We start from the raw sequence: 19,222 nt of genomic DNA on the forward strand, positions 1-19,222 counted from the left end.
GCTTAACGACCTTACAGGTCACGCCGGCCATTTCTGGCTTACTAGACTTATTTTACCACGTAGCCGGATAGTCAGTCCTTGCTACGGGGGGACGGTCCGGATGGGATGAAGCTATTTCCGTGATTGGTTAGCTTTCTTTTTTAACAGCTGTACTAGTTTAACTTATTCTAATCATTGATTCAAACAAGAAAATTTCAACTGAATCTTTAATGTTTCACGGATCTTAAGAGATTCCGCTGCAATCTTCAACAATTCATGAATTATAATAATATAGATCCTGAATCATTCCTTTGGTCATAAAGAATCTTTCCTGATTAATGATTTTGAATCTATTTTATAACACACTAGTAATTAAGCTTATTCAGGGGAGGCAAAAAACGAGCAAAGAAATGTTAAATATTAGTAAAAAAAATTGATAATTTTTGTTTAAATGTTTTCTTTTCTACAAATAATGCTTTTAAATATAAACATTATTAATGTACATTTTATTGTAATATTGCATTTAAGTTTGTTCCTTTCTCTCCCCACCATTACGTCGACATTAATCAAACCCACGCCACGTGGTTTGCCGCGTTGCATCAAGATCACGCATCCGAAACAAGTGCTTGGCCGGCTTTTCTCTTTTTCTTCTCCACTTTTACCCTCTTCTTTTAGCCAGTCATTCTAACCGTTCACTTTCATGCCCTATCGTATTGCGAAAGTGCAACGGAACGGCCAATTGCATCGTTGCAGTGGACGACGACATTTTGAAGACGCCTCACTTTTGGCGCGCATTTTGCTGCGTCGTTATTGATGTATTTGCCGTAGTTTGATATTGCTTTTACCCAACCATTTTGCTCTGATGCACTTTCTTTCTCTTTCTCATTAGCGCTGTGCTGCCATGTACTTGACTGTACGATTTTTGTACTTGCCGTTTATGCCGCCTTAAACTCGACTCGGCAAAACATCCGATTACAACCCCCGACTATCAAGCGATCGTAATGCGTTCCACATGCGAGCAGAATGTTAATTAACTTCCTTATACGTTGGATGCATCCATTCGATTATTTGCGATTGAATGTGTGGCGAGATGGATTACTTTGGAGTAGGCGCATAAAATGGCTAAAGCCAAACTGTCTTGCGTACGATCACAGCAAGGACACACCACAAGTAGCTCGCAGCGGTAGAAAAACCAAAAAAAAAACTTCACACGCACCACAGAAGAAACAAAAAAAACATGTTCCATGCAAAATGCGAACTCTTGCCCTGGAGTTCGTTGAACTTTACTCGCGAATCGCGAATCCCTTCTTGAGCCGCAGAATGGAGCATGTGAGAGGTGTTTTGTAAGCGTGCGTTTGCGTATGCGTTTCCGTTTTTTTTGCTGCTGTTGTTGTTGCTGGTTCTCAGCAATCGCCTTTTTTCTTTGCACGTTTCTTTCTTCCGAGGTTCATATGACAAAAAAAAGGAAAACCAACCGGCTGGCGAAAAAGTGCGTAATGCGATGGATTTTTCAAGCAATAAGGACGCCAAGGCAATGCAAAACACCCTGCTGTTGGGGGGTAATGGTGGATGCATTATACTTCTATCGATTGTTTGCGTGTCTGTATGTGTCAATGATTGAAGTATTATGCTGCTACCCGGACGGATGCATTCGAGGAACAGATGCAGTGCGGATACCGTTAGCTTAATTGTATTTTGTCCAGCGGGGTTATGAAATGGTAGAAGTTTTATTTACTATTAATTTTATATAGAGGAGAAAACTCCGATATTTTTGCAATACATTACAAAATTAAGAATATTACAAGCAAGTTAAATTTACTGACATATAACAAACTAGCAGCTAAAGCTGTAAATTCATCTCCATCCCCAACAACATTTTTTTGATATCGTTAAAATCTTGACAGCGATTTACCTGATATTTTTAATATTTTTTCATTATTTACTTCAATTTATTCGTTTTTAGTTTATACGAAAGTTTTAATAAATTCTCAATCAAAAACCGCGTTGTTAATGTATCGATTAGCAGCATAAATTTAACTTAAATAAATTACAATTTTGTCATAAAATGCATAAGGATTTTCAATATGTTGACAGCATCTTGAGGAAGACAATTTAAAGTCTTATCTCAAATTTCTGTGAATCTTAAAGGAACGAACATTTCTTTTTTTGCTGATCGTCGATTAAAGTATCGTTTAGGTTGGAAATATACTGTGAGGTTGATCAAAGTATATCTCCTTGTTGCATAATGTAAAGTACGTCTTCCCTGACATCTGTCGATGCCATCGTCAGCCAAGTAATTCTTTCTTTTTTTTTCACAAGTAACTCAGGTACGACTTTGTTCAAATTATTTTTGAACATTTGTCCGTTATCTGTAGATGAATCATGAGGTCACTATGCCCTCGATCTTCAACTCTAGCTTCTGCTACACTTTAACGTTATGTTTGCTGTCTGGAGACTAGAACTAGGGGCTCTGCCATTTGTTTAGAAGTTAGTAGAATTTATAAATGCAAGAATGGTGTGCCTCGGGATGTAAAATTTCTTCGCTGTGGCGCGTTTAGCTTAATGAGGATGAAATATGGAAATAATAATTTAAGTAGTAATCGTATTAGCCCAAAAAAAATCATGAAATGTAATAAAAATATGAGTCGAAACAATACTTCAATAGAAGTGAAATTAAAAAAAACTAACCTTAAATATAAATCGAAAAACGTATCAAACCAATTATTAAAATTAATAAATTTACTTATGCCAAATCAATTTTCATCCCCCTGTTTGGCACATTCTATTACACAACTGCTTCGAAACAACTTACGAAACGCCGCAACCGAAGCATCACATCACTTCAAAGTGCATTGCTCCCGGCCAATAACACAATGTGTGCGTAACGCACTCGATTACGTTTATTGCCAGTTGGATGCTGCACAGTTGCCAGGTTTGCCAGTTTGCCATCCGCGAAACCCAAACGTTCTTTTCCCATCGAACAAAGAACTTCAACCGCCTTCCGCCTCGTTGCTGCCCTTTCATTCGCCCACCCGACGATGACAGGGAAAAGGGAAAATTTATTTTTCCCCATCAACGATGATGGTGCGTAGCATTTATGATTTGCATAAAAGTGCAGCTGCATCTTTGCGAGGTGTTAGAAAATGGTCCCCCCGATACATATCCCGGGCCAGATGGAAAAGATGAAGAAAACAAGAGGACGTACAAAACAGGACACGGCACCAGGAAACTACCTTGTCAAGCTAAACTTAACGGTCGTGGTGTCCGGTTTTGGATTTATTCGTTCTTCTTTTTCCCGCACTTCTCACAGGATTCTTAGAAATTTATCATTTGTACATACGACCAGAAAAAAACACAAACACATACGAAACAGCGATGTACAATGGCTGTACATCCTGATGCAATAAACAACGACCCAGGACCAGGGTAAGATGTTTATCATTCAAATGCAATTGCAATTGCAACTACCGGCCGACAACCAATCGACGGCCTGTTTTGCGCGACTGATGACTTCCTGTTTTGAACCGCTGTCCGCTGAAACGCTGCACGAAGGAACGCGAACCTAAAGGAGGTAGCAAGCAAATGCAGGGATGCGATAGAAAAGATTCAGTGCAATTGAAAACGGCATTCGGCAATCGGTGGAATTCTGCGTTGCAGCCTTAATTTTCACCCTCTTTTGTAATCGTACACACTCTCCCCACAGGGGCGCATCCTGTGCATTAGTTTGCGCAAGGGCTCCTTTTTGTTCCGTTTGGTTTGTGCAACTCCACCATTCAAACCCTCCCCAGTAGAAAGGGTGAAATATCTTAACGTACGCATAAATAAAACCAACCACAGGATGAGCACAAACACAGGCACGGCACAAAAACACACACACGATCGTCCGACAAGATCGGCAATGGTTCGGGTGAAACAGGAAGCAGGACTTAGGTTCCCATTCCCGGGACGACGTTCCTGTCGTCCTTCCTTTACCGTAAAGGAACATCGAGAATCGAGCGTTTCTGCTCGGTACACGGTCCACGATGGTCGCGACAGCCGGTGCCAGGGGACACCCGTGCGCGGTACGAAAATCTTGCACAAATGCTTTCTTTTCCCATCGGGGTAAGTTCGCCCAGTCCGGTGGCGTTGGCCGGGGCAAGAATTGCGAAAAATTGTACCAAAACGTATGGAAAAATTATACCCAAAAAATTGTGCGGAGAGTAAAGAAAAACAAAAACCAGCAAAACTTAAATAAAACAACAACATCTAACATACGAGCACGATAAAAGCAAAAACGCCCGGTTTGGCAGAAACCATGCGGAGGAACAGGAAAGCCAACAACAGCACACCAAAAAACCGAACGTTCAAACGATCAAATCAACCAAAAACTCGGTAAAGCAAAGAACAAAGTGCATAATCACAGCAGATGCAGTTTTGCACCAGACGAACGACCGGGGCAAATGAAGAAGGAGCAACAGCTAAAGGAAAGAAAAAGAGTCCATGGCGAACATTACAGCGCACGCTGGTGTGCAGTGCTTGGCGTGCGGTTATGAATCCCACGGGCTGGACATACGGCCCAACGCAGGCCCCTGAAACAGTGCCCCAAACTGTTGGGTAAAAGGGAAATGGTACGATTTTGAAAGGATTCGCCTTCAATGAATGGTTGAAGCTGCAATGTAAAGCGAGTTTTACAACTTTTTTTTTCTTTCCTTTTTGCTTTACTTGCCTTGTCTTGATTTGTGTTGCTTGTTTTAGATTTTACTGATGGTGATTAATTTTTAATGTGCCGTGAAACCGTGCGCTTTGGATGGTTAATAGTTGTTAATTTTCTTTACATTTCGTATGTTTTTATAACTTTATTTATGTAAGCGGGTATTGAAAATATTAAGGTATAAAGATTCCAAAATCTTCAAAACTTTTAATCAGAACCAATATCCAAACATCGGACAAAGGACGCTACAGAAATCTAACGAATAACTCTACTTTTTTAGAGAATGCATCCGTCATGAACTGACGGAAGTTTTTAGTTATGGCAGAAGAAAATTTCAGAATTCATGACAATTAATTGCATTTAACGTTGCTATAAACCTTTTAATCAATAAGTTTAATCAACCATGTCACCTATACTTTAAATTTTTGTAGAGTACTTATCATTCTCCAACATATCTTGCATAAGATTTAGTTAGACAGTTGAACAGAATTTACTAGTGCTGTTGTTAATGAAACTCACGGAAAGATTTATTCATATGAATCTTCAGTGAAGAGTCATTCAAACCATGAGTCGATTTATGAAGGGAATGAAGAAGGATCTTCATAGATTCGTGAATCACTAAGGAATTATGACTTTACACATTTTTACGTGATTGGCTTAATTAAAATTGTTATTCTTGCGCAGATAAAATAACCTAAGTGGGTGACCCGGTGGAATATTTGATAATAGGAATACTTATTCTCGTTTCAAATTCCTCTTCTTGCTTACTGTAGTACAAAGGTCTTTATTAGACACTGAATATTTTCTTTTGTAGTGTAATCTACTCTAAAATTGTCGTTGCTTTTGCTTGGTTATGGGTCAGGGCGTTAAACTAGATTCCGGCGCATATTGACGTTGACTTGAGCCAAATGGAATATTAACCAAAAAGGCAGAAAGAACTAAACTTCAATTTGCAGAGGATTCTACACTCTCGAGGACCGAGACACGACGTGTAGAATATGCCGCAAATTAATATGCTCATATTTTGTTTCCAACCATTAGTCTTAGATTATGCTGTAGAGAACCTCAAAGTATTGATCCGATACTTTTGCGTATCGACTGTATATAAACTTTGCTTAGTAGCGATGTGACATTTCATTGAGGTAGCTGAGTTATTTTACATAGAAGATATACTACCCGTATAGAAGATCTCCTTGTCAAAACAGGCATAGAGTCAAACGTGTCTAACAGCTGACATTCAAAGAACACAAAGTGGCGAATTTTAAACCAAAATTCCTATTAAATGTCAGTAACAGGATTGCTTCATGAAAGAATTAAAAAAAATGTAAATAAATACCAACAAAGGGACCTTTTCAAACATAAAAAAGTCATCGCTTTGACCCCAACCATAAACATACGTAATTCACACGAATTAAATAAAAAAAAATCCCATCCTGGTTCATCCACCTCGTTAAACTACCCCTAACAACATTTCTTCCTAAGGGTCATACGAAACCCTAATTTATCCAAATTAGCTAACACCTTAAAGTCCCCGACGCTGATGCCCTGTTCACCATGACCCATAAAAGGCTCAGGTTGTTCTGGTTGATCGCCAGCAGGACGGTCCTCGTTTATCCGGCACGTGCCATCAACTTGCTACCAGTGTGTTACGATTTCACAAAAGTCACCTAAGCTTGATTATCGTTTAGAAATCTTCTATGGTGACGATTGATCTGACCCAGACTAATTGTGTGAGGGTCACACACAACTTTTCTACAGGGTCAGGGGTAAGAACTCGGGATGTTTTTGCTTCCAGAACCTGCCCGATACGTTTAGAATATTGTACGGAATGTGAATTACCTGTTTGGTAGAAGCAACAACGAAGGAACATAAAAACATACGATCGCGACGCACGGTCTCAAAACGATATCAACCCTAGGGTCTCACATAAATTCTCTCTCTGTAATATGCTGTTAGACCCAACAGACATTAAAAAAAACTCGAGTAAGACAAATCCCCAGCGCAGAATTGCAGAAGATCATGAAAGGATTTCAGCAGCAACCCGTTCCGGTTAAACGTTCCCTATCCATGTACAACCAGTGTCAGGGTCGATAGGCGTATTGTTCGTCGAGACAATAGCCAATGGCCAGACGATGGTAGACTTCTTTTATCCAGCTCGGGACATCCTCCCGACGAGAGATCCAGTTTTTTTTCTTGCTGAAGAGATGTATGCAGAAGGACACATTCGCAATGTTGGTCAATGGTCATGCAATGTTACGGCAGGACATCAGTAGGGGAAGGCAGATCTACTGTTCGATCTTGCCGAGTACTTGTCGGGATGGTATGTTCCATTGTTTGTCATCTCTCATTGGACAGACCGGACAGCAAGTGGGAAAACTGAAAATCCTTTCTGAAAGGGTTTTTTTTGTTGGGATGTTTTGCTTGTTTTCACATCACTTTGATTACGATTTTCAAGGATCGTCATTTGTTTGTTCATCTATTTTTTGTTTTTTCTTCTCCAAACCATCTCTTCAAACGCAGTTAAGGATCGTATGCGTATGCCCTGGGAAAAGTGAACCATTGTCCAGTTGCTATGAGAATCGATGGGTTTTTGGGTAAGATCATTCCGGTTGCCAACTGCACGCTCAAGATCTCCGTTTAACTCCGGCACTCGTCCAATGCTATCCGATCAGTGGTGGCTGCTCTCCATGCGCTCGTATTACAAGCGGAAGTGCTGCCGGTTTTCTGGCCGGACTCTGAACCGGCCCGCTTCACAACTGGCCTGGCGTGTAAAGTTTTGTGCGCAAAAATGACCGTTAGCGCAAGGATACTGCGCGAAACTTTCTTCTCGCACACCTCGCATTAACCACGGGTACGGGCGAAAGACGACACCGTGGCCGGAAAAAATGGGGAAAAAACCAACCAGAAACCAAAACTCTAGGAACCCGAGTGCGAAGAAAAAGAACGGCCTCGACAGATCGCGCAGATGGGAAGCGCAAATCGATTAATCATACACCCCGGGGTCGAACTGCGAGCTGGGCGCCCGGGCAAATTCGCATTATTTATTTACCGAAAGGCGCAAGACCGAAAGTGAAAAGTCTTGCCAAAGGTTTTCGCTTTTTTCCCCATTTTTCTGTTTCCAGCCCAGCAGCTAGCCCTTCACCGGTAGAAGGGCTTTTCGGAAGATGCAAGACGAAGAGGGGAGAGATGCACCCCGAATCTTGAACCCGTTTTCCTATTCGCCACCCGGTGGGGACGGGGAAGAGGGGGAGAGGAGGAATAAAACCAAAAAAACACAGCATTACTTTGCAAAACGGATGGACAACCATCGAAGGATGGTCAGTTTGTGCGTACACAGGCGCAAGATGAGCACAAAACGGAAAGGTGGTGTAATCGGAATAATAAACATATGTGCAACATTATACGCTCACGTACAGGATGATTATGATGATCCGTTCCATTCTTCGGCAAACATGTGTATGTGTGTGTGTGTATGTCCTGCTGGCCAGTGATCTTGCGCTCTCTTTCATTTCCTTAACGATTCACGCAACAAAAGCTCGGTACTTCTCGGTTTGCTGATCGCCAAAGTGCTACAGATCGCATACGGTCGAAAGGGGTAGGAAAGGGGTGGCGGACAGAAAAGGGCAAGGCGAAGGTTCTGCAATCCATTTGCGCACGCACACAACCGTCCACACGCCGTTGTCATCACGCGTCTTCGTTTGCGTCGCGCAAAGTAAAAAAAGGATCACAGGACAACGAAGACGGCGACGAGGACGATGGTGGCGATCCTGCTGCTGCTGCTGCTGCTGGCAGGAACTCGCTCCGATGTCATCCCATTATTCCTGTGTGAATCTGTGGGAATAAAAACAGGAATTGCGTTTGCTGCTTCAACCCATGTTTCTCCCATTGCCCATCCTTCTTCATCCACTCGCGTGACCGCGTGACCGCTCCATCTAACTCCCTTGACCAGTTCCGCATGGATTTAATAAATGTGTGCGCTTCCTTTCTGCCCGTAATGGTCAGGATCTGGTTGCTGCATCTCGTCCACACACCGCACTATTGCTTACACACCTTATTTACCTTACCAGCCATCTTCAACCGGCTCATCCCAGTGTCTCTGCCCGGTGTGCCTTTGGTTGGTTCGGGTCTCTTCCGTTGACAAAAACGATTGGCGATAGACGACACCAACTCGTTTTTTTTCTTCCAATCTCCAACAAAAGTTTCTTACTATTGCACTGTATGATGAAACTTCCATCCGAAATAGCCACAAGAGTTGAAGAAATATTTTAATAAATGGTTCTTACAGTATAAATATTACGCTTGGTTTTTATGCTGAAAAAACTGCCCAAAGCATGCAGGTCTTACTTACTCTTCAGAAGTGAGTTGGATGATTTTTTTTGCTTGCTTTGGAAATTTATTACAAGCGTTTCTGTCCCCTCAATGAGATGGTTTTTTTTTGTTTGTTTGTTGTACGCTTAGTTCTAAATAAAGTTCATGACACTTCACGGCACTCATGGTATGCTTGTGATCCAGTGAGACTCTTATTCACTGCGTTATTATTTTTTTTGTTCGTGCCCTCCGATCTTACGGTAAGCATCGTTCTCGAGGATCATGGCAACCGGATGCAGAAAATCATGAACCGTGTGTCATTCGGGTCGACAGTTGGAAGGAAGCCACCTTGAAAGTTGGCTCACACTTGGCTCTCGTTACACGTTTAGCAAAAAGGACATAATGCTGGACATAATGGGACATCGTGGAAAACAGGGTGATTAGGGTCGATATTTGGTAAATTTTCCTTATAGTTCTAAATTCTTTCTTGTACTTTAAATTTTCTTACCTAATTAATTCTCTATACCAAGAAAAAGGAAAAATATTTCTAAAGGATCTTTACATCCACCTAATGTGCACACCCTGTTGCAAGATTTTCATTCATTTCACCATCCATCCTCGTCTCATTTTTCTTCACCTTTTAATCGAGTGTTCTTCCAAACTTTAATACACTCCCGGCGACCTTTAATGGATTCTCGGCAAAAATGCTCGCTCGGTTTGCAAGATGCTGGCAGATTATCTTACAGGTTCAATCCTCCTTTCATGCGGCTACTTTATGCGTATGTACGAAACCTTTTGTACACACAAGTGCTCCTGTGTGTGTGTGCGTATGCATGTAAAAGTGCATGTATTGGTTCCGTCCAAAAATCGACCATCTTAAGTTTGTCCACATTAATGCTCCAAAGAAAATCTGTTTTCTCAACGTGCTTGGACGTACTTGAAAACATATAGGTATACACATACACACATTTATGCCGCTCTTTGCTTCCGTGTGTGTATCGGTTTGCCACTGTTCCGACACTTCCATCTGTCACGATTTGCTCCGATCTTCGCCGGAACATATATTTCCGCTGGTGGTTGGACGCTGGCCAATCCAACAGCACGTCCGCACGTCCTGGAAAGTAAGACATTTCACAGCAAAACCAGGCATCATCTCCCGGAAACTGGTTCCTGGTTTGCCTGGGCTGGAGGAAAAACGCACAGCGGTATGTTGGCAGAATGTGGACCAAGCGGCTCAATACCTTGGCGCAATATAAACCTTCACGTACCGAAAGCAACCGAAAGGGAAGACAGTTTTGATTTACTTTATTGCGACGACGATGACGACGGCGAAAAGGCTCGCCAGACGCATCCAGGCGCGGTTTCGTTGTTCGCCGATCGTTGTGCGTCATGTGTGCGGACGCGCGCGCAGCTCTAATGCAAAGCAAAGGGCATTTTGTGGTAGCAGTGCGCAACGCCACTAACCAACACAACGATGGCCAGCAGCATCGGACGCAGCGCAAACCGATCTGTGTTGCAATTGTGATGCTTCAATTGCGTGCGCAAATGCGAATCGAGGATCGTGTGTTGGTGTGTTGGAACCGTTTGGTGTGGGTAAATCATGGTGCTGGATCTTCTTGGTAAAGGAATACTATTCGAATGCTTCCATGAAAATAATGTTGTACCACAATGATAGAGTTAGAATTGGAAGATGAAACAAATTAGAGCACGTATCGTACACTTGTCATCCTGGTTCCCTAGTTCATCCCTGCATCTACACATTTTTGACCCCAGAAAAGTTCAAAACATCATCATTATCTGCACCTATTCCAACCGAATAATAAAACCGAATAACAAAAAAAAAATTAACCCTTCCAATCCGTGTTCCTATTCTCCCAGGAACCCAGTACTATTGAGACTCCTGGCATACTGTCAGCATATGTCCAACCAAGGGGCTCTGTTTAGCTCACGTCCTTTTTTCAGGGTAAACCACCCAGAATCTAGGGGTGGCCATGCCAGCCCGGTGTGTTTAGGGTGGACTTGTGGTTAGCGAAGAGGGGATCCTCGCCTCTCCCCGAGGCCACCCGAGGCTTCTGGTTAACCACCTTCGAACACGGTTGGTTGCATATGTGTGCAGTGGAACTAAAAACAAAACCAAAACCCAGAAAAAAAATACATACCACCACACACATGTGTTCCAAAAAAAAAGGGGAAACAAAATTTGCGCAATTGCCCATTGCCATCAACCCTTCAATTAGGCCACGGTTTTTTTTTTTTTATTTCGTTGACGCTGTCCGTACAACGTAGTTAAATATGTGTTTTTGCACTATTTTTTGCTGCTTCTAAATTTATTCCCCTTTTTAGCAAACTAAACATCTATACTTCATTTTAGAGGGTAAAGCTGGAAGGGTCAGGTTAGAAATTTTACCATACTTAGTGTGGGATAGAATCCTCGTTGGAGAACTTTTTTTTTAAAACCTGATCGATGTGGATAGGCCTTTTATAATGGTTTTTAAAGGTAAAAATCAGATTAGAATTGCATTAGATCGTGACCGATAACGTGAAAGATGATGCGCCTCCATTGCTCGATCGCGATTGCTCTCATTTCATTGTCTAGTTTCAGCATACAAAAGAACAAAAAAAAAGCAACAGTGAAAGCGGGACGAAGTTTTTGATAGACTCTCCGCTTATCACTCGTCCAGCGTCTCATACCCATTCCGGCCCTTAATTGAACCCATTACCCCGTCATGCGGCCAATGCGAACGAATGCAGTTCTGTATGCACTCGTCTGTATCGTACGTACGTACCGGGAAGATGTGATCGTGTGCCGGTTCAGTATTGTGGCGGTGTGTTTGTGAATGCATCTATCTCGCCGCTTGCCATACCGGTGCTCGCCTGCACGTTGCGTACCGCCAGATCATAAAATGGAGATGATTTCGAAGCTCCCAACACTAACGCAGCTGCATCGAATGCGCCAACAAGACGGCTATCTCGCGGGCGCGCGTGTGTGTGTTGGTGCTTTGGATGAAAATTGCATACTGCATACGAAACAAACCAGAAACAAGCCAGTATTAACATCAAATGCAAGAAAAAGAGAACACTGTGATACTGTTTTCCCTATTCCCTTCCCGATGAGCGAAACATTTTCCTTTTGCGAAAGAAGTTTTTAAGGGCCGAAAGCCCCTTTTGTATCGGTGTGTATGTGCGAACCGTAACCAACACCGAAGGCGAAGGATTGGGAGCATAAGGCGGCAGAAGAAAATAAAAGAAAAACACATACACACACACACACATTTTGCACACGCAGGAAAGAAACGGCAACAATCGGGCCCCACTCCCGAACCCCTTTTCATTCCCTTGTTGCGATTTATGCGCAAGCAAACCATACCCAAGAGAAGGGGGGAAAAGAGGCAATTCGAATGCGAAACCGAGATAGTGAGATGGTGTGTGAGCGAGACACCGACAGACAGGGAAGGAAATTGCACACACATACGAGGCACGCGGCAACAAGAATAACTGAACTGAAAAACAACAGAACAAGGAGAGAAAAAAAATACCCTTACGCGACCGCGGGTCTTGACGAAGCGCATTCGCATACACCGGTGCACTAGTGAAGTGAAACGCGGACGATCAAGAACGTCGAGAAATCGTGTCGTGGTCGTCGTCGCCGTCGCGTTGCATTCTAATCCCCATACATCCTGGCTAGACAACAACAACAAAAAAAACCCTTGTTTGGTAATCAGCGCGCGCGAACCAACAAAACGACAGTGTAAACCGGAGACAGTGTTTTTTTTTGGTACGAGAGGTTTTTTTATTTCTTGGTTTTTTATACGTTTTAGTGTGTGTTTTTTTGGTTAGCAAACGAAAAAGGGGTGTTTTAAATTTTCCGGAAGAAACATTCTTCTGAGACGGTGCGAATTTTCTACTCCCCTCGCTCAGTGTAGCTAAGTCGTGTGTTTAGAAAAAAAAGGCTTTATTCAAGAAACACAAAGGATTTATAAAACCGGTCAGTTTGAAAGTTTAAAAATCAAAGTTGAATATTTAAAGTGCGCTAACAAAAGCACTGACGATGAGGCGGATTTTTTCTTCGACCAAGAGTGACCGATCGGAATGTATTAAAACAAGTGAAGCAGTGAACTTTGTGTGAGTTTGTTGACTACTTCCTTGTAAGAAATGGATAGATTTTTTTTTGGTAAAGTCCAGTTTTGTGACAAAAGTGCTTTAAACGCTCGAAGTGAAACGACAGCTGAAATTATGCATTTCTTATATTAATTAGTAATTGAAGAGAAAAAAAGATTTTAAAACAAAAAAAAAACAGTGATCAATGTGATTTATGATAATACTTGTTCGACTTTCAAGTGTGTGTTAAGATGTGCGTGCAGTTAGTTTGAAAATTTAAGCAAACGAGTACGGTCACTACTGCCGACGGCTTTTCTTACGTTGGCTGTGACATTGCCTAGTGAGAGTGAGATTTGAGAGTGTGCTTTTATTGCGCTCCCTAGTGCCTTTGTGGGGAGGAGTGTGTGTGTGTGTGTGTTTAGCAGTGCATAATGTGCATAGTGCAACCGTTGCACAATCACTAAAAGACAAAAATTCTTTACCAAAAAAAAAACTCGTAAACTCAGAAACACTTACACACTCAAGTACACTTTCACATATAAAGGACTATTTGTAAATGTGATAAAAACTGTTTAAACTAGCCGTGAATGCTTCTTTCTCCTTTCCAATTATTCCCCCTTGGACAACACCATTTCTTGCGTGATCACACAGTAAAACAAAAAATCGTTCTGGAAAATTCATGCGCTCACTTTTGCCAAACAAACAAACACAATAAAAAAAACCACCCCATACTAACCTAAACCCACCCCCACACTCACCCCGTGCTGGCAAAATTACTAATCTTTCTTTCTCTATCTTTCTTCATTCATTACCGCTCCATAACCAGTGCGATGCAATAGTTAGGGCAAGAGAAAATTACGTTTCGGCCTATCACCAACACCACCAGCTACCACCAGCCCACACTAATCTACTAACATAACTGCCTTAGTAACCGAACGGCACAAACCCGCCAAACAAAAGCCAACCATTGTTCTCCCCCGTTCCCGTTCCCACCCAAAACTACCCACACGTTTGCCGGCAGTGATAGTGTTTGTTGGGGGAAGTTTACCCAATATGCAATAGTAACGCTTTTCCATATTGATACTCAAAAATGTGTTTCGGATTTGTCGATCGTATCATCATCATCATCAGCACCAACAGCATCGTACGCCGCAACGTCATCACCGACAGCAATAAAGCACGACCAATCATCACCATTGCACGGTCGAGACCATCCTGCGTACCCTAGTGCTAGCAGTAGTACTAGCAGGAAGGATGCATTGGCCGGTGTTGTTGCACCAAACAAACGGTGCAGCGTTCGGTGTCTAAGTTAACCGGCACAAAACCCATTCCCTCATTCCCTTAACCCAATTCTCCCATTCGAAACGTCCGTCCGTGTGAAAGAGACAGTGAGATGCGGATCGAGTAGAGTATGCACGGTATTTCAAGAGAGGCCCTCGCCACTAGAGGCGCCACTGTATCTTCGGGCATCTCCGGGAACGGCCACTTCGGATCCACTTAGTGTAACAGAAGAAGAACAAACTTCCAAACCTCATAAAACTGCTCGCCGTCGTGTGTTTTTGGTGCAGTTTATCGGTTAGAGCTTGTGCCTAGAGTAGTAGCTTAAGACGTTTAGACGTTTGTTTTGTTTATGATACCCGGGTTTGTTACTTCGGCTGGTGCATTAATTGCTGCTCGTTCGTGCACAGTTCCGTTCTTCCTCCTCCGTTTTTTTTTGGTGTGACGCGTGACAGGAAGGCCCTTTACTAGTGTGATTATCATTATTATACGGAGCGGAAGATCAACGATTGGCCGATTTGAGGGTTTTGTTGTGTGTAATAATACAGCCCTATTGCACGATCAAGTGTTAGTGCGTGTGCGTGTATAAAGTGTACTAAAGTAAGCAAAAAGTATGCAAACTGGCCTTGCGAAACAGTGAAACCTTTGTGTGTGTGTGCGTGCAAAAAAAAAGTATATAAAACATATGTAATGGAAGATGACACATTGAAAGGAAATGTAAGAAAGTAAAAAACAAATAAAACAGAAATAAAACGAAGAAAATAGTGGAAAATAGAGAAAACAAACACAAGACAAAAGGACATGAGCAAGCGGATGAGAACGTACCAGCGATAGAAACGACACGACCGTAGCGCCATCTAGTGTGCAGCGGGAAAACGGCAAAACCGGGCCATCTTCATCATCACCATCCGCTACAGTTGCGAGCGGGTCAGCCAAGCGCCACGTGATCGTGGACCACAGTATCGGCTTCGTGTGTGCGCGCGTGTGTGTGTAAGCGAACGGTGTGTGCATCCTCCTCTATCTTCAATGTATTCCATGTCCGGGTGCAGCCGCTTGACGTGCATCGTAAGGAAGATTGGCATTGGTTTAAAAACTCAAAAGTCTCACCGAAAGATTAAATAAACCCCCTCACAAAACGGACAAAAGCATCCATCGTATCGGAGCTTCCTTTGTATTTTCCTCGCAGCAAAACACAAAACTCAACAAAAAAAAACACACTCACACCCATACATACTCGAAATACTACCACCCCTAAAAGCACTAGGTCCCCAGATAAACCGGGACGCTTGCTTTTTTTTTGCATTGGCTTGCACACCTTGGAAACATAGTATTTATCAGCCAGCTATAACTCCGGTGCATAAGAACAGCACCCGACGTTTACACCGAAGCGATTTGTGAGCGGTTTCCTTTACGGACAGAATTAACAAAAACCCCGGCTAATTAACAGCATAACCCGATACAGCGCACCATCCGTCATAAGCATCGTCATAAATTCATTCATCATTCACAAATCCACACCATCGCCCAACACAAAACGGCAGCTGCAGCTTTTTTGTTGCATTTGCCAATCGGAGAAAACGCAACACAAATGCTAATCGAATTCTAAAATTTTGCCTTGAAGCAAACGACAAATCCTGGCCACGCACACTAAGCAGCAGCAGTAGTGAAACGTTACATCAATCTAAAGCAATACAATCCGTTCGGAAAAACACTTAAAACAAATTATCAGCAGGAAAAAAAGTGAAACGCGCTCGTGTGTGTATGTGAACAAAATAGTGCCCAAAGGCAAGCACATCAAACCAACGTCTAGGCTAGTTTTTTATACGGTCGAGTTCCTCACTTCCAGACATATCTTTGCAAAACATTTGCTTTTGAGGTGAGTACATCGGTTGTGTTACTATTTTTAAATTATTTAAGTTGCTTAGGGGGTTGTCGGCACTTATCTAAAGGCACTTATCTTATTTTCGAATAAAATCATGATAAGTATTAAGCTGAAAAAAGCGTTACTGTCTTTTTAAAATTTTCAAAATGTCAGTGGAGCACGTTTGAAGAAAAAATTGAAGAAGTCAGCAATTTTCCTTCATAAAAAATTACTTGCTCTCATGTTACTTTTCCAGTTAAGAGCGTACTTATTGAAAAACGATAGCTTTTCAGTCAAAAGAACCGCTTGATCTTTTCTCTAGCTCAACATAATTTACACTTTGCCACAAAATTGAGAAAACGATTTAATTTATGATAGAAATTAGATTGGAAAAACGTTATAAATTTACTTGCACACTTAATATTGTTATTATAGTTTGAGTATTTAATAAAATAAAAAAATATTCTACAAACGCAATCAAACCACGCATGATGCAATGTTGCAACGTACATTCATGTGGCTATTAATTATCATTTTTAAAACGGTATGGATTAGGTGGCAAACTTGTGAATCGTGTTGCGAAATTGTACTCATTTTTCATACTTCTCTCTCTGTGTCTGTATGTCTGTGTATTTATGATCGGTCTACAAGACCAATAAAGAGGAGAAAGAAAAATTAGCTGCAACCAGCAAACTGTTAATTGGTCGAGGTAAGCTGCACCATGCTGCACGCAGCTGCCGATCGGTGCAGCAATTGCAGCAACCGTGCATCGCAAATGCATTTATGCACGCCATGACCAATCGGACAGGTCTGGGGTCTTGGCAAAACTGTGTACACTGTTGTTGGCCTTGAGCGGTACTGGTAAAGACCGGCTGGTAATGGGGACAGTTTAGCTGGAAATGGAAAATTCAAACAAAATTTATACCACAAAGCTAAAAAATTCTCCTTAAATAATTTACCTAACCTACCTAACAGTTGCACGCTAACAGCTGTCATATGTAAAAGGTTCCTTTTAGGCCTGTCGGGTTAAAGAAACTTCGGAACCGACGTTTAAGAAGATATTGCAAATTTTATCATGCCCTCAATGCTCAACAGTAATGGCCGGCAATGTTCCATGGGGTGCTAATTTCAGTTGCTGCACTTTTGCACAACCATATCAACTAGGTTATTCATTATCTGACATGGAGCTGATAGCAGCCGCACGATGGCCAATACATATTTGCACAGCTTTTGTTTAGCTTTCTCAACTGCAGTTTATGTGTGTGTGGTTGTATGTACATAACCTCAACGAATGTTTGAGACGTTTATTTTAGCGTTAAGAAAATCGTAACCGTAGAAGCTTAACGCTAGGTTAGCACCAACAAGCGGCGAATGTGTGAAACGATGAACGTTACCACAATGCAATGATAACTGATGAGTGTTTGTGTGGTAACAGCTTATCTTTTTTGCCATTTTTTGGCAAAGAGCTCTGCTTCTACATCATCATCTGTTGCTAAATGGATGACATCACCCATTCGGATAGCTGGAATGCAGTTCCCGTACATCACCACAATCCCCCCCACCCCCCCGCCCACCCGACTGCAAACAGCTCGGTGTGCAATGGTGTGCCGCAAAAGTGTATCTTCAAATGCAACTCTTATATGCACTTTATGTAACCGAGTGGCAAAACAAAAAGTGTCAAGGCCTTCCGCTTCGTCTATGATGACACACACGTGCACCATCCATACGCGCTAGCGCATACATACACGCCACCCAGCGCCACCCTTTTGTAGGGCTTCATGCTGACGACATGTGACACCATCGCATTTTTACCCAGAAGCATGAAATCGCTTGAAATATAAATCTAGTTATAGAGAGGTTGATAGTACCGCAGGGAAGAAAAAACGACCCCTTAACTGCTACACGAACAGTGGTAGCGGCAGAGTTTGCAGGCGGTTGTAAGTTGTGGAGAGAGAAAAAAAACCAACAAAAGAATAACATCACGAATCATGTGGAATGGAATGTGTTTCGAGGTAAAACGAAAATTATAACGAACCCGTATCGGTAAGAAAATATAAATAATATTGAGAAAAAAAAACTTCGGGTAAACCCCTATTTTTGCACGAAATCGGAAGCCACCAGTGTGTACGGGGATGAAAATTTGCATACCATGGTTTTATCCTTTAAGGCTCTTTACATGCGCCATTCAACACTTTTTCATACACGTGTACATGTGTGTGTGCGTTTTATCAAGGACTTCCCTTTCGCATTCCATCGGCTCAGACTTGCGGCTAGCGTACATTCCCTAAGAGCGCGTAGTTATTATAAATTTTGCACAAAAAAACCCTATTTGCACACACACATTATTCACTTGCGCATGGTCACTGATTCTGTCGGCGCGTAATGTGTGTGTGTGCGTGTGTGTGGTGTTAATGCAATTTTTCCATTGCACGCATCAGCCGAACCGCTACCCTCAGCGATGTTTAGCCTCACCCTTCGTGGTTTTGTCCGATCCTGACAAGTTGCCTTTACTCAGTACAGATATACCAGAGCGCTGACACAAAAAAACACTACGCACCAACACAAACTCTGGGCAAGATTAGAATGCGCTTGTGTGCGCGAGTACCGCTCACCGGTATGTGCGGTACGATTTGCGTAACTCTCACACATACGCCCGTAAGCTGGCGTAATTGAAACGCACAATGCATGCAAGTTCCGGTTCGATGCTGTAAGGGAATGCATCTTTTGCTAGGGGATAAAGATTGTAGATAACTTTTTTGTGTGTTAAAATGGTACAACTCGCTAGCGATCGTGATCGTGACAGAAGCACACTGGACTGCAAAAATTTAGATTTGACGTTTGATAAGTATGAGTTTTGTAAAGAGGGAGGAAGGGGGTTGATTTGACGTTCTAAGTTGACAGTCAGTTGACAAAATATGCATGTGAGATTGTTGTAAGTCTAGGTAAATCATTTTTTACAATCTTTTTTTTTCATACAACAAATAACTTTACTAGCTTTCCCAATTTAT

At 42.2% G+C, this 19,222-nt stretch overlaps 1 protein-coding gene across 7 annotated transcripts in view; it reads left to right on the forward strand.

Moving 5' to 3' along the window:
• The first annotated feature begins 12,541 nt into the window (after positions 1 to 12,541).
• The window catches only part of LOC125763070 (heterogeneous nuclear ribonucleoprotein R), a 55,888-nt gene continuing 49,207 nt past the window's right edge, over positions 12,542 to 19,222 (forward strand). The window contains exons 1-3 of one of the 7 annotated variants that reach the window (XM_049425856.1): positions 12,542 to 12,752; positions 14,764 to 15,418; positions 15,975 to 16,229. The gene's annotated coding sequence lies outside the window, so the exon portion shown is untranslated. The other 6 variants (XM_049425858.1, XM_049425860.1, XM_049425857.1 and 3 more) reach the window with 6 other exon arrangements.

Source organism: Anopheles funestus, chromosome 2RL (assembly GCF_943734845.2).
Source record: "Anopheles funestus chromosome 2RL, idAnoFuneDA-416_04, whole genome shotgun sequence".
Taxonomy (NCBI): Eukaryota; Metazoa; Arthropoda; class Insecta; order Diptera; family Culicidae; genus Anopheles; species Anopheles funestus.